This window comes from Camellia sinensis, chromosome 15 (assembly GCF_055761805.1).
Source record: "Camellia sinensis isolate YWXY chromosome 15, ASM5576180v1, whole genome shotgun sequence".
NCBI classification, from domain to species: domain Eukaryota; kingdom Viridiplantae; phylum Streptophyta; class Magnoliopsida; order Ericales; family Theaceae; genus Camellia; species Camellia sinensis.
Window position 1 is genome coordinate 37,251,885 of NC_138975.1, and position 15,277 is coordinate 37,267,161.

The 15,277-nt window shown below is 37.6% G+C and overlaps 1 long non-coding RNA gene across 1 annotated transcript; it reads left to right on the top strand.

Moving 5' to 3' along the window:
* The first annotated feature begins 11,621 nt into the window (after positions 1–11,621).
* On the top strand, positions 11,622–15,024 carry LOC145789116 (uncharacterized). Its single transcript, XR_014356739.1, has 2 exons — positions 11,622–13,663; positions 14,680–15,024. It is a non-coding gene; the product is annotated as an uncharacterized LOC145789116 (long non-coding RNA).
* Positions 15,025–15,277: the final 253 nt, after the last annotated feature.

The following is a 15,277-nucleotide window of genomic DNA, read 5'->3' on the forward strand; positions in this document are numbered from 1 at the left end:
TGTTTTGTTGTATTTCCTGGATAACTCTTGTTGATATGAGACAATGTGGACTAGTGCTCTTTCTCTTCTTTCTTCGGCGAGGTCGAGCTCCAATGTTATGGCTTCTCCGTTTAAGTCGGGATCAAAATTTTCGCTTCGGATTGTGGGGAGGCCAACTTCCAGTGGGATTACCGCTTCCATTCCGTAGGCCAAGGAGAATGGTGTTTCTCCTGTTGATCGTCAAGGTGTGGTGCGGTAAGCCCATAAAACATGAGGAAGTTCTTCCGTCCATTTGCCTTTTGCCTTCTCTAACCTTTTCTTCAGTCCATCCAAGACAACCTTGTTTGATGCTTCTGCTTGGCCATTTGCTTGAGAATATGCTGGTGTAGAATTGTAGAACTCTATCTTGTACTCTTCACAAAAGCCTCTGAAGATTCTGCTATCAAATTGAGTGCCATTGTCTGAGATTAGGGCTTTTGTATGACAAACCGAGTGATGATGTTTTGCTAGACAAATTTCTTCACATCTTTTTCCTTGATTGATGCTAATGCTTCTGCTTCCACCCACTTTGTGAAGTAGTCTGTTGCTGCGAGAAAGAACTTCCTGTTGCCGGGTGCTATTGGAAGTGGTCCTACTATGTCCAAGCCCCACATTGCGAAAGACCATGGGCTAGTCAATGGTAGGAGTTCTCTAGCTGGTTGATGTATTTGGTGTGCGAAGTTTTGGCATTTCTCGCACTTCTTCACATATTTCTCTGAGTCTGCCTGCATGTATGGCCACCAGTATCCTTGTGAAATGGCCCTGTAAGCTAGCAACCTTCCTCCTTGATGGTTGCCGCACACCCCTTCGTGTATCTCGTACAAGAATGCTTCCACTTTGCTGGGGTGGACACACTTTAGATAGGGTCCTGAGAACGACTTTTTGTATAATGCCAAAGATGGGGAGAGCCAAAATCGCTATGACTTTGCTCTAATTTTGTTGGCTTCTTTCTTTTCTTTCGGTAGGACACCATCTTTCAAGAATAGTATGATGGGATCCATCCATGAGGGGCCTAGATCAACGCAGCATACTTCTTCTGCTTCAGGGTCTTCGATGCTTGGTCTTGGTAAGTAGTCGATGAGCAATGGATGATGGATGGATGTATCTGCCATTGAAGCAAAGCCTGCTAGTTCGTCTGCTCTGCTGTTCTCTTCCCTGCCTATTTGTTCAATCCTTACTACTTCAAATTTCTTGATCTCTAGTCTGACCAATTCTTGGTACTTAGCCATCCTATCATCCTTTGCTTCATAGTCGCCAGAAATTTGGTTTACCACCAGCGGTGAGTCGCTGTAGACCATTAGTTCGGTGGCCTTCATGTAGGATGCTGTTTTGAGTCCTGCAAGGTGTGCTTCGTACTCCGCTTCGTTGTTTGATGCTAGGAAGCCAAGGTTGATTGCTTGCTCCACAACCAGGCCGTTTGGTGAGATAAGGACTATGCCAAGTCCTGCACCATGCCGGTTGGATGCTCCATCCACAAAGAGCTTCCACATCTCTCCAACGAACAACTTCCAGCAAATGGAGGGGTCAGATGATGTCGTGGGGTCAAGAATGTTGCTGGTGTTTTCTTCAAGGTCCATGCTTGCTATATGCCCCTCGCTATCTGTTTGTACCAAGTCTGTATTTGTTGGTGAGTCTTGGTTTGCCTCTTCCTTGCTGTCTCTAGTCTGGTCTGCCTTGGAGTCTGACCGAGTGCCTTCTGCTAGGGGTTGCGCTATTCCGGCGTCAACTTCCATCCCTAGTTCGGTTGTGTCAGTTAGGTCGACTGGGCAGATATGATGACTTCTAGGAGTAAACTCTGCGACGAAGTCTGCCAAAGATTGGGCCTTTACTGCGGTTCTAGGTTGGAACTTGACGTCGAATTGTCCCAACTCTACTGCCCACTTCAAAATTCGCCCAGAAAAGTTCGCCCTCTCAAACAAAGCTTTTAGTGGGAAAGTTGTAAGGACGACTACGGTGTGGGCGTGAAAGTAGTGTGCCAATTTCCTGGAGGCCATCATCAAGGCTAATGCCAGTTTTTCCAGTGGCAAATACCTTGTTTTGGCTCCCAGCAATGTCTTGCTGACTTAATAGATGGGCAGATGTTGAATTCCTTCTGCACGGACCAACACTGCGCTAATTGCATGCTGAGAGACTGCCAGGTACAGGAAGAGTTCTTCTCCTGGTATTGGGGTGACCAGCAATGGTGGAGAGGACATGTATTCTTTCAAGCTTTCCAGAGCTTGGTCGCATTCTTCGTCCCATTCGAACTTGGCTTTTAAAGCTTGAAAGAATGGTCGTAGTCTGTCTGACGATCGGCTTATGAACCGATTGAGCGCGGCTGCCATGCCGGTGAGATGCTGCACTTCTTTTACTGAGTTTGGTCTCTCCAAATCCTGAATTGCTTTGATCTGGGAGGGGTCCGCTTCTATACCCCGGTTGGTCACAAGGAAGCCCAGGAATTTGCTAGATCCTACTCCGAATGCACACTTAGATGCATTGAGGCGCAACTTGTGTTTCTTCAGGATTTCAAACATCTCTCCTAGGTCCTTGAGATGGTCATTCTCATCCTTGCTTTTGACTACCATGTCGTCGATGTAAGCCTCCATCGTTCTTCCTAACAATGGTTCAAACATCTTGGTGACCATTCGTTGGAATGTTGCCCCTACGTTCTTCAGGCCAAAGGGCATGACCTTGTAACAGTATAGTCCTCTTGGTGTTGTAAAGGATGTGACCTCCTGGTCTGGTTCATGCATGGCGATTTGGTGGTAGCCTCTGTATGCATCCAGAAAGCTAAGTCGGTTGTGCCCCGCCGTTAGGTCTACCAGTTGATCTATCCGTGGTAGAGGAAAGTTGTCTTTTGGGCACGCCTTGTTGACTGTTTTATAATCGACGCAGACGCGCCATTTGCCATTCTTTTTTGGCACTACGACTGTGTTGAAGATCCATCTTGGGTAGTGCATTTCTCTAATTGCTCCTGCCTCCAGCAGGTTACCTACTTCTTCCGCCACTATCTCGGCGTGGTGGAGTGCCGATCTGCGTGTGCGTTGGATGATTGGTCTGGCGGATGGGTGGACATTGAGTTGGTGACAGATGAAGTTTGGATCAATGTCTGGCATGTTGTAGGGCGTCCAGGCGAACACTTCGATGTTAGAGGTTAAGAATTCCAAGACCTCTAATCTCTCAGTGCTGGACAACGACGAACCAAGCAAAAAGAACTTATCCGGGTTCTTTTCATCTATTTTTACCTCTACCAAGTCCTCCACTGCTTTCTGATCAGCTGCTTTGCCGACATCTGCGAATAGCTCGTTGCTCTCAGGTTCTTCCACCGAATGAACATATCCTTTGGCAGCGCGGCTGCCATTCACCGTGACGAAGCATTACTTCGACATGATCTGATCTCCATAGGCTTCTTCAATTACCCCGGTATCGTTAGGGAACCGCATTACTTGGTGGTAGGATGACGCCACCGATCGCATGGCATGCAGCCATGTTCTGCCCAAGATGATGTTGTAAGTCGAGGGGACCTTCAATACCCAGAACTCCACTTGTTTCGTCACGCTTCCTGCTCTGACTGGAAGAATTATTTTGCCAACGGGCCATTCTGGCATGGAGTTGAATCCAATTAGGGGAGATACAGCAGGCACCAAGTCTTTGTCTTGCAGCTTCAATTGTTTGAATGTTTCGTAGTACATGATTTCACATGAACTACCCTGGTCAATCAGAATCCGCTTGACGTCAAAATCCTTGACTCGGAGGGTGATGACCAGGGCATCATTGTGAGGGCAATATATCCGTTCCAAGTCTTTATCCGAAAAAGACATGACGTTTGTGGCCTCTGTCTTCCCTTTCTTGATGGCAGGTTGGGCACTTAGCACCTCTCTAAAGTGTTCAGCCTTTTTGATTGATCCCCTGAGCTCGCATATACGCTCAGGTTCAAAGACTCCATGTATCACATTGATGATGCCTTGAGGTGGGGCGTCGATTGGCATCCCGTTGGGGTAATTATGATCCTGGGGGGCTGGTTACGTCCCTCCTTCAATGTATTTATCCAAGTGACCTGCTGCCACCAACTCTTCCAGGTGCTGTCTCAATGGTGTGCAATTCTCAGTGCGGTGCCCCTTTTCTTTATGGAAGGTGCACCGTGATCTTTCGTCATAGTCCTTCTGTGCTTCCCCGAGTTTGGCTGGCCATTTGACGAAAGGCTCATCTCTTATTTCACTTAGAATTCGGTAGATCGGTTTCTTAAATACCGTGGTTATGGCCGTGCGGACCCTCAACCATCTTTTATCCTAGTCCTCTCCGTTGTCTCGTCTGCTACGTCCGTTTCTGTTTGGACGATCTACCGCGTTGACTTTTGCTGAGGCCTTCTTTTCTGGTACTATGGTCGTGCCAGATTTTGTTTTGGCACGTGCGCCATCCTCTTCTACCCTGATGTGCTGATGCACTCTTTCCATCAAAGGCTTCCATGGTGAGGAGTGGCGTCATGGTGATCGAGTCCCTTAGCCTATTCCCGTCTAGAAGGCCTCTTTTGTACTGTGCAATGGTGAGATTGGTGGGGCAATCCCCAATTTGGTTGAATGTCTCCCAGTAACGGCTATTGTAGGACCTTAGTGTCTCTTTTTCACCCATGTCGATGGAGAGTAACTGGTCAATCTCCACCGTGGTTTTGGTGTTTATTCTGAATCTTGTGACAAACGCCTCCGCCAATTGCGCCCAGGAGGCTATGCTGCCTTCTGGAAGCTTCTCAAACCAAGTCAAGCCTAGATCGCCAAGGCTTGATGGGAAGATGATGCACATTAGAGCCTCGTTCCGCCGATATACCGCCATAACCTAACGGAAGTGGCTTAGGTGAATGTAGGGGTCCGTCTTCCCCTCATACGTAGTGAATTTGGGCTGAAGGAAGCCTGTAGGTAGGGGCGCGTTTTCGATTGCCGGAACGAACGGAGAGGTCTGCAGCCTTGCTAATGCTTTGTCCGTTGGTTCGTAGGCAGGGCGTGGTAATGGCATTCCAACCTCGACGCTTTCATGCGATCGAGGAGCCAATCATTGAAGGGCAGAAACTCTGCGAGGGTCGCGCGCCCTGGTGTCCTCCTTCCATCGTGCCTTTTCTTCCAGCATGATCCGCAAATCGGATGATTTGGGCAACTCCGTCTGTTTGGATGATGTCTGGTGCGAGTGCGAGGGTCGGTAGGTACTTCCCTCTGTGTAAGACCTTAATGATCTCGTTCTCTCAGACCTGGAGTAACGAGTTCTGGAGGTTCTAGACTGAGTATCGCCTGTCCTGAGGCTTCTACTCTCTGCTTGTGATGGTGTGGAATATCTTCCATGGTCTTTTGAGCGGCGAGGGGGCGTCTTGTTTTTGCGCCCCTCTCCTGTCGCCACTCATTTTCCCTTTATCTGGCGTTTCAAGGTCTCCATGTCCGCCGCCATCTTCCTTATTAATTCGTCTTGCTCCTTCACGCGGTCCTCCAGAACTTGAGGATCGATCCTCCGCCTTTGTCTGTCAGGACTTTGTGAATGAGGGTGATGGGGGCTGTGAGTCCGCCTCCCCCTAGTATCTTTCCTGGAGTTATGTCGTTGGGGCTCCAAGTCTGCCATGGGAGGGATAGAAGGTAATCCTTCACGCCTTGCACCCCCATCTGGTGTTTGCCCGTCGATGGCGGACTGTGGTAATTCTTCAATGTGCGCCATTGTTCCTAAAGAGGTAAAGCTTGATCAAGAGGTTTTGTCCTGTCTGAATTTCCCACAGACGGCGCCAATTGTACGGGAAAGAAATAAACCTTCTCGTATAACCCTGTTGATCAAGTCTGCGCTCCCCCGTACGTCGTCGCTTTATTACCTGAAAACACAAACGTGAGCTAGCCGACGGGTGTGTGCCGGGAACCTCTCCGATGCCTAAGTTAGTAAGCTTGACAAATAGACAAAAGCTCTGTGTATTCAGAAAACAAAGTTGTGTGTTACCTCTCCATAGGTGATGTTTGTGAGCTCTTATAGATTTTGTGTGGCACAATCCTAGTAGGACTTTTACTTCTCCATGCAAAGTCCTCCTAGGATTCATACTCCTGAAAGATAATGCTTATCCTTCAACACCCCCCCCACTGCTTAAACCAAGTGAGATGGTTTTATCATGGCCGAACTCCAATATGACCGAAGTAAACATGACTATGCATAGCCGTAGAATAAGCCGAACTAGCTCTTCCTTTTACTGCTCTTACATCGGCTTCTCCTGCACAACCCATGGCATGGTTAGACCAAACTAACATGTCATGACCGGTGTAGCTCCAAGACCGGTCTAACTCCAAAGTACCGTTAGACCGATCTAACTTCGATCTTCTGTCGGACCGGACTAGCTTCACGGCCTTAGGATCGGACTAACTTCAAAATATCCACATGACCGGAGTAACTTACATGGCCATTTTACTCGGCCCTTTGTACTGCGGCTCATAACGGCCCATTACCCAGCACGGCCCAATTTTCACATAAATTACCCTCTCAGGTGTCATTTTGAAAGGAAAAATGAGTAATATTGAATTTTCAAATTACTTTCCAATTAACTTTTTAGTTTTCTTCTAATCTCATTTTCTATCGGCTTTTATTTGTTGATCAAATTTTCATCTATTTTGTGTTTGAGTGATCTAATGAAAATTATTGTTTTTGTTTAGGACCGCTTAATTGAGCATAGTCTATTGATTGCCTTTTTTTTAGCAATTACAGTATTAATTTTTAATCATAACTGTTTTCGAACTCATAACCCATTTGATATATTTATTTGAAACCATACAAACAATTCATGAGATACGGTATGCAAGAATTGATAGAAAGCATGCTTAGATATATTTTTTTCTTCTTTCCTTTTGGAATATTTTTAGGCACAAGGTATTCGCTAATTGTCTTATATGAAAATGAATTAAAATAGCGAATGACCCGTGCCTGATTGGGGATAAAAAGATCTTAGTATCTTTGTAGAATTTTCACCAAGATTGCTTACGAAAATTGCAGGATAAGTCATTTTTTTTATATTTTTATTTCTTCACATCTTGATTGTAACCTATTAAGGATTTTCTATCAGTGACACTTAATTATTAGAATTAATTTTGAAAAAATTGCAAATCAGTGGTAAGTCCAAAAAAAATTGCAAAATCATGGGAAACTTTATCACTTAAATTATTAAAGTTGATAAGCTTTACTATTGATTTGCAATTTTCCTATTAATTTTTAGATTTTATTATCGATTTTGCTATCAATGGTTTTACTTCGAAAAGTGGGGAGACGAGTTGACTTTTTGTTATTTATTTTAAATTCTCAAAAAATGTACAAGTGATTTGAAAAAAAAACATTTGACTGCTATGTATGTATGGTTGCTACATTTAATTCATAGTTATTTATTTTATTTTTTTTAGAGGTCTGTAGTTATTGATTTTTTTTGTTTGTTTTCTTATTATTATGCTATCTACTTTAACCAAGAGGAGTCTGGCTGATGGAATTGCCCAATTTTAATTTTGGTGTCATTTTGAAAGGAAAAATGAGTAATATTGAATTTTCAATTACTTTCCAATTAACTTTTTAGTTTTCTTCTAATCTCATTTTCTATCGACTTTTATTTGTTGATCAGATTTTTATCTATTTTGTATTTGAGTGATCTAATGAAAATTATTGTTTTTGTTTAGGACCGCTTAATTTAGCATAGTTTATTGATTGCCTTTTTTTAGCAATTACAGTATTAATTTTTAATCATAACTGTTTTTGAACTCATAACCCATTTGATATATTTATTTGAAATCATACAAACAATTCATGAGATATGGTATGCAAGAATTGATAGAAAGCATGCTTAGACATATTTTTTTCTTCTTTCCTTTCGGAATATTTTTAGGCACAAGGCATTCGCTAATTGTCTTATATGAAAATGAATTAAAATAGCGAATGACCCGTGCCTGATTGGGAATAAAAAGATCTTAGTATCTTTGTAGAATTTTCACCAAGATTGCTTACGAAAATTGCAGGGTAAGTCATTTTTTTTTATATTTTTATTTCTTCACATCTTAATTGTAACCCTGTTGGCACCATAAAATATTATTATTACTATTATTATTATTATTATTATTATTATTATTATTATTATTATTCATTTGGAAGTCAAAAGAAGTTATAGAGATGATGAAGAATATGAAGGACAAAGTGGATGAGTGGAAGGACACATGGCAAGACAAGAATGAAGATGGAAGAAATGGGTAGTTACTAAGTAGTTATTACTTAATTTTTTCCTCTATAAATAACCATTAATGGCTACATTGTAAAGGATCCAGAATTCAAATCAAAGACAATTGATTTCAATATTTCTTGTCATTTTCCTTATCTTAGGAGTAGTTTAACATAAATTTATACTTCGAAACATTTATTTTCAGCACTTCCTTTTTGAAGCATTTTATGCACTTCCCTTTCGAAGTATAGGAGTAGAGGTAAGTAATGATTACTTTGATTGTTCACTCAATCGTCTTTCTCCGTCTCCCTCTTTCTTCTTTTAATTTTTCTTTTTTCTACACTTGGCAATTTTGAAGTCCTCTTTGTTGAGGCAAAAGAACCGTCAACGCAATCGCTTGATAATTGGCTTGAATTTAATCTGTAAGGATTTTTTAATCCTTGCTGGCACGCTCCCATTTATGATATTTTCCTTTGTAGGAAAAATAAGCCAACAAACCCATTAAGTATTTTCTATCCGTGACACTTAATTACTAGAATTAATTTTGAAAAAATTGCAAATCAGTGGTAAGGCCAAAAAAAATTGCAAAATTATGGGAAATTTTATCCCTTAAATTATTAAAGTTGATAAGCTTTACTATTGATTTGCAATTTTCCTATTAATTTTTAGATTTTATTATCGATTTTGCTATCAATGGTTTTACTTGGAAAAGTGGAGAGATGAGTTGACTTTTTGTTATTCGTTTTAAATTCTCAAAAGATGTACAAGTGATTTGGAAAAAAAACATTTGATTGCTATGTATGTATGGTTGCTACTTTTTGTAAGGTTGCTATTTTTCGTACAAGTGATTGAGTATTTTTCATGGATGTACAAGTGATTTAGTAATTTCATGGATGTACAAGTGATTTAGTATTGCTCAAAAAATGTACAAGTGATTTAGTATTAATCAAAAAATATTGTTGATTGCTCAATGACCCAATGTCTAGCTTTATATTGAACTGCCTATGTATATTAGTTGTTTCTCAACTTAATTATTTATATCTGAAAGTTTGCATAACTTTTGTAGCTATTTGGTTGATGTCAGATTGTGTTGGAAGTACATTTTTCTCATGTCACATTGTTTGTAGGCAAGTTAAATTATTATTATTTTTCCTATATTTTTCTCACGTAGTTTCAGGTTTATAATTTGTAAAGAACTATTATAATGTGATTTGCAGAAGTAGCACCAGCATGTGTACATTGCTTGGTATTTAAATTAATTTTTTTAGATTGCAGAGCACTGGTTGGTGTGCATTTCAATTTTAATTTTCTTAGATTGCAGAGCAATAGCTGGTGTGCGTTGGTTGGTATTTAATTTTATTTTTTTTTTAATTGCAGAATACTGGCTGGTGTACATTGTTTGGTGTAATTTAATATAGAGTGTTCATTTTATTTTATTTCTATAACTCAATTTAAATTTTCACTCATAATTCATGGACTATTTCTTCATCCTTGTTGAAGACATGGTGAAGAAATTGAAAAGAAACAGAAAAAGAAAAGAGATAGTGGTCGGTTTTCTTAATTATGTTGCACATTCAAATTCTTGGCCACTATCACATCTTTATTTATTTTATGTGCTATTCAAACTGTGTTGATATATTATTTTTTTTTTAATAGAAATGAAGAATGTGTTGATATATATATTTTTTTCAATAGAAATGCAAAAAAAATATGTGAAAGACAGACCCCGCAAAAGACTGATGGCTACTTCTTCCTACCGACAAATTGCTTGGATTGTTAATAGTATTTATTTATTATTTATTAGTTAGTAAAATAAGTCAAAGATCTCAGATTGTTTAGATTGAAAACATGCAAATAGTTTAGATTGAAAATAAATCAGAAATTTAATATTTAAATTTATAAAATTAAAAACTTAATAGTTTATTTTGTTACAAGTATTAAATTTTAAGTTTTTTTTTTTGTTAATTTTTCCTAAATTTTAATGATACCTACAATTATTCAAACAAAATTGGCATATGTGTGGTGGCAGCATACACTGTTTCTAATATATTCATGTTCTCCATGATTAATTAAATGTTGAGGATGCATTAAATTAATTAATTAATTGACATTATGCGTATAAATTATAACTACATTTTAATTCCAACATTATTTACACCGAACATTATTTACGCCGTGCCTTCAGGCACGGGCATACGCTAGATAGTCCTCGATTTCTACCTCTTCCCTTCTCTCTCTGTCGGGCTGTGTGTTATTTTATTGTTGCGATTTCTGACACTGTTTGGTTAATTTAAGGTTTTTTTTTTTTTTTTTTTTTTGAGTTCATCGTGTCCTGCCTCTCTCTGTCGGGCTGTGTCTATTTTTTAATTGTGTCTACATATGAATTATTGCGATTTCTGATGCTGTTTGGTTAATTTTAGGGTTTTTTTTGAGTTCATCGTGAAATTCGATTATGTTCAATTGGATGTTGTTGTTGTTGTTGTTGTTTATATTTATGTTATTGTGGGTACAAATTTTTTCCCTAAAAAAGTACCCATAAAGTGCCTTCAATTTATAAATATGGTTTCACACAATCACAGCACCTTCGATCTTCCTCGCCATTGTCTGACTTGGCTTGGAGAATGAGATTTAATTATTATGGTGTTAACCTCCCTTCGAAATTTCGACAATATATATATATATATATATTCTTTTTTTGAACAGGAAATTTTAACATTGTCGAGGAAGCATCATTGTATCAGCGAAGTTTCGGTTCGGTTCTTATTCGTGAGACAGTGAGTCTTCACTCTCAATTTTTGGATTTGATGTTTTGATTTCAATAAATTTCTTGATTTCTAATTTATCTTATTTGAAATATTGCATTCCAGTATAAAAATTGTTAATATCTGTGTTTGATATCAAAGAGAAAGGAAAGAAGTCACCGATTCCTTTGTTTTTTTCAACTATGTTAACTCACAATTTCATTATTCTTTTTTGTTCTCCTCAAAGACGTTCAGTTCATAGAATTGTACAGCATTTGAGGATAATAGAGTATTTAACAATTCCTCCAAATTTGAGTTCGAATTCACAAATGAGACACAACTCTTGATAAAACAATGAAACCAAGAACAATAAAATAGCTATACATCATCCACAAAATAAAATTTCAATGATATGATCAAATTTTTTTTAATATGATATCACCGTTATATTAAATTTTTTTTTTTTTAACGTCCAATACCCATTTACAAATGAGTAATAGTGTGATAAGTAAATTTGTTTATCTTATCATCATCTTTACATTAGTGGAATGGATCCCAATCATCAATTCAATTTGTTTTTATGGGATGATAGATAGTGGTATCATGGCTCAATACAACCCATATGTTGCACATATTGTTTTATAGTTTGGCAACTTAATTTTAATAGGACTTCTAATATAATATGTGGAGCATCCTTATGGTAATTTTTTAGAATATCCTCTTAGTCATGGGGGAACCAAAATTTAAAGCTTAAATAAAAGAAAACTATCCATGCATTCTTCTTTAATTGAATTGTCATTTGTGCTTCTATTTTATTGCACTTTTCATTAGGTTGATTTAAGAGAATTAGTTCCGTGATTGTATTCATAAATCCTATATCACATCACTCTTGCTTGCTTTGTATCTTCAAGTGATTAACAGGTTTCATGATTTCATCATTGCAATGGTATTTTAAAGTGCATAGGTTTTTTTATTTCAAATTTAAAACTCTCTCACTTTTCTCCCTCAGCTTTTGTTGTTTCGTTCTTTCCCCCATCAGAGCTCACTTCAGTAAGTTATTTCTCTTAGATTTTGTTGTTTCACTCATCTCCTTCTTTCTCTCTCAGCTTTTGTTTCAGCTTTTAATGTTATGGTTTGGTGTGTTATTGTTCTTTTGGGACTCTCTTCTCCTAGATGATGAGTCTAGCAGGAAGTGGATTACGAGGGTGGGTTCCTCTGCTTATGGGGCTGATCACATTTCATGTTTGAGCTTTGAGAGCACCCCCTCCATGAAATTTATATTTTAAAGTTGTCCTATTTTAAAGTTGCCCTTTTGTTTTTTTCAGCTATGTTAACTCACAATTGCATTATTCTTTTTTGTTTTTCTCATAAATGTTCGGTTCATAGAATTGTACAGCATTTGAGGATAATAGAGTATTTAACAATTCCTCCAAATTTGAGTTCGAATTCACAAACGAGACACAACTGTCTCTTGATAAAACAATGTAACCAAGAACAATAAAATGGCTACATCATCCACGAAATAAAAATTCAATGATATGATCAATTTTTTTTTTAATATGATATCACCATTATAGTAATTTTTTTTTTTAACATCCAATACCCATTTACAAACAAGTAATAGTGTGATAAGTAAATTTGTTTATCTTATCATCATCTTTACATTAGTGGAATGGATCCCAATCATTAATTCAATTTGTTTTTATGGGATGATAGATAGTGGTATCATGGCTCAACACAACCCATATGTTGCACATATTGTTTTATAGTTTGGCAACTTAATTTTAATAGGAATTCTAATATAATATATGGAGCATCCTTACGGTAATTTTTTAGAATATCCTTTTAGTCATGGGGGAACCAAAATTTAAAGCTTAAATAAAAGAAAACTATCCATGCATTCTTCTTTAATTGAATTGTCATTTGTGCTTCTATTTTATTGCACTTTTCATTAGGTTGATTTAAGAGAATTAGTTCCATGATTGTATCCATAAATCCTATATCACATCTCTCTTGCTTGCTTTGTATCTTCAAGTGATTAATAGATTTCTTGATTTCATCAGTGCAATGGTATTTTAAAGTGCATAGGTTTCTTGATTTCAAATTTAAAACTCTTTCTTTTCTTTCAGATTTTGTTGTTTCACTCCTCTCCTTCTTTCTCTCTCAGCTTTTGTTTCAGCTTTTAATGTTATGGTTTGGTGTGTTATTGTTCTTTTGGGACTCTCTTCTCCTGGGTGATGAGTCCAGTGGGAAGTGGATTATGAGGGTAGGTTCCTCTGCTTATGGGATCGATCTCATTTCATGTTTGAGCTTTGAGAGCATTCCCTCCGTGAAATTTATATTTTAAAGTTGCCCTTTTGTTCTCTATTCTATTAAAATTATGTAGAAATTCAAACATGTCTACAACTCCAGATACTGATTAATCTTTATTTTTCCTTCCCCCCCTTTCTACCTCTATTACATTAATTTTGTTTCCTACCTCTTTGATTTACGCATAATGATGAGAAGGTAAACCAATTGTAGCTCTTTTTATTTTTTAGATAACTAAATGAAGAATTCTGTTGGAAATCAAAATTACAATGCTGATAGGAAGTTGACTGACTGAAATACAATGAGAAATTGAGCCTAGGCACAAAACACTTCTTCTGATGATGGTTTATCAGACAGACTTATGCCACTGGGACTCAAGTATGTGTTCCATCAGTGCAATGGTATTTTAAAGTGTGTAAGTTTCTTCATTTTTCATTCAAAAATTTTAAATATGATTCAAACTCCAAGGTTTATTTGGCAGCACAGCTCACATTGTTGTTCATTGTTGGTTTTCAAATAATTTCTTCTTCATTGTGTTTGTTTTTTTTATTTATTTAGTTGGCCTTCCATGTCTTTTGTATTAGCCACAACTGGTTGCATATAAAACGCTTGATAAAAAGATTCAGTTAGAAGGATCATTTGCTGACAGATGTATTATCATGTGCAACATGTCTCCTATTTGGAACTCTAGAACCTTTGTACACTTAAGAAAAGTCTAATATCTATATTCAAACATATTATTGTGATTTGTGAATAAGGTACTGCAAGTCCAAGGAAAAATCAAACACTAAATTTTCATTATTGATGAGTTCATTTTTTAACTTTCACATTTGATTCATTGTTTCTAGATTTATAGATGTTCATTTAGTTGATTTTTGTGTAGTTAGTTCAGTTTATTGTTATAGCAAATTTTGAAAATATTTCTCTCTTATATTTGGTTAGAATGGTTTAGATAATCCCAACTAAAAAGTGAAGGTTGAGATTTTTTCACTCTCTCACTATTTCCATTTCTCTCTTCTTTCTCACCATACCTCTTCTATCTTCTATCAACTCTCTCTCTTCTTTCCCTACACCTACAACACCGTTGTTCATCCTAAGCCATCACCGACTCTGTCCGCCTCACATGTGCCTCCTCCGCATCCCCTTCCTTCCCTACCATTGATGTTGCCACCAGTGGCAAAGGATGCCTCTAAAACCTTTTTTTTTTTTTTTTAATCTTTATCTAAAGAGTAGTATCCTTTTTCCCATTTGTTTTCTTTACAACATGCCTTTAGGCACGGACATACACTAAATTTTCTTTACACCGTGCCTTCCAAACAATGTATGATGCTAAATTTTCTTTAGGGAATTGACCCACAACGCCTAAAATATTATTCTGTTGTTATACATGGTGTAATTGGTATTGATTCTGCATTTGTATTTGTTGTATAGGTACTTTAACTCGCTACAGAGGGAATGCCTGTTTCCAATCCGATGTAAATATGGTCATTTCAGCACCAACTGGAAGTGGAAAAAAAATACTTTTTTAGCTTTGCATTTTGAGACTGCTCTCAAGGTTCATCTCTATAGAGGGAAGATTTATTCACTTAAAAGGGAATGCTCAAAACAGTATGCTTTCTACAATTTTGTATATGAAAAAATTTTAGATGTTTATTTAAACACTAAAAAGTTCATAAGATTATTGATTTCACACCACCAGGACACCCACAGATGTTCTTTATTTCATTTGCTTTGTATTGTTGGGTGGTTTTGGGAATAAACTCCTTATGTTGTGGACGGAATTTTATTATTATTTGATTTATATACAGATATATAAATATATTTTTAGGGTCTATTATACCTTATTGTTTGACTGGAGGTCTATTATAATTATTAAATCCATAATTGCTTCAACAGTTGAAATCTTTTCCTGTATGCGTTCACATTTATCAGTGATTAGAAAAGGGTTGTATCTTATAAAACATTTACAGTAGTATTTAGTCTTTATCTTAAAAAACATTTACAGTAGTATTTAGTCCTTACATAGGCG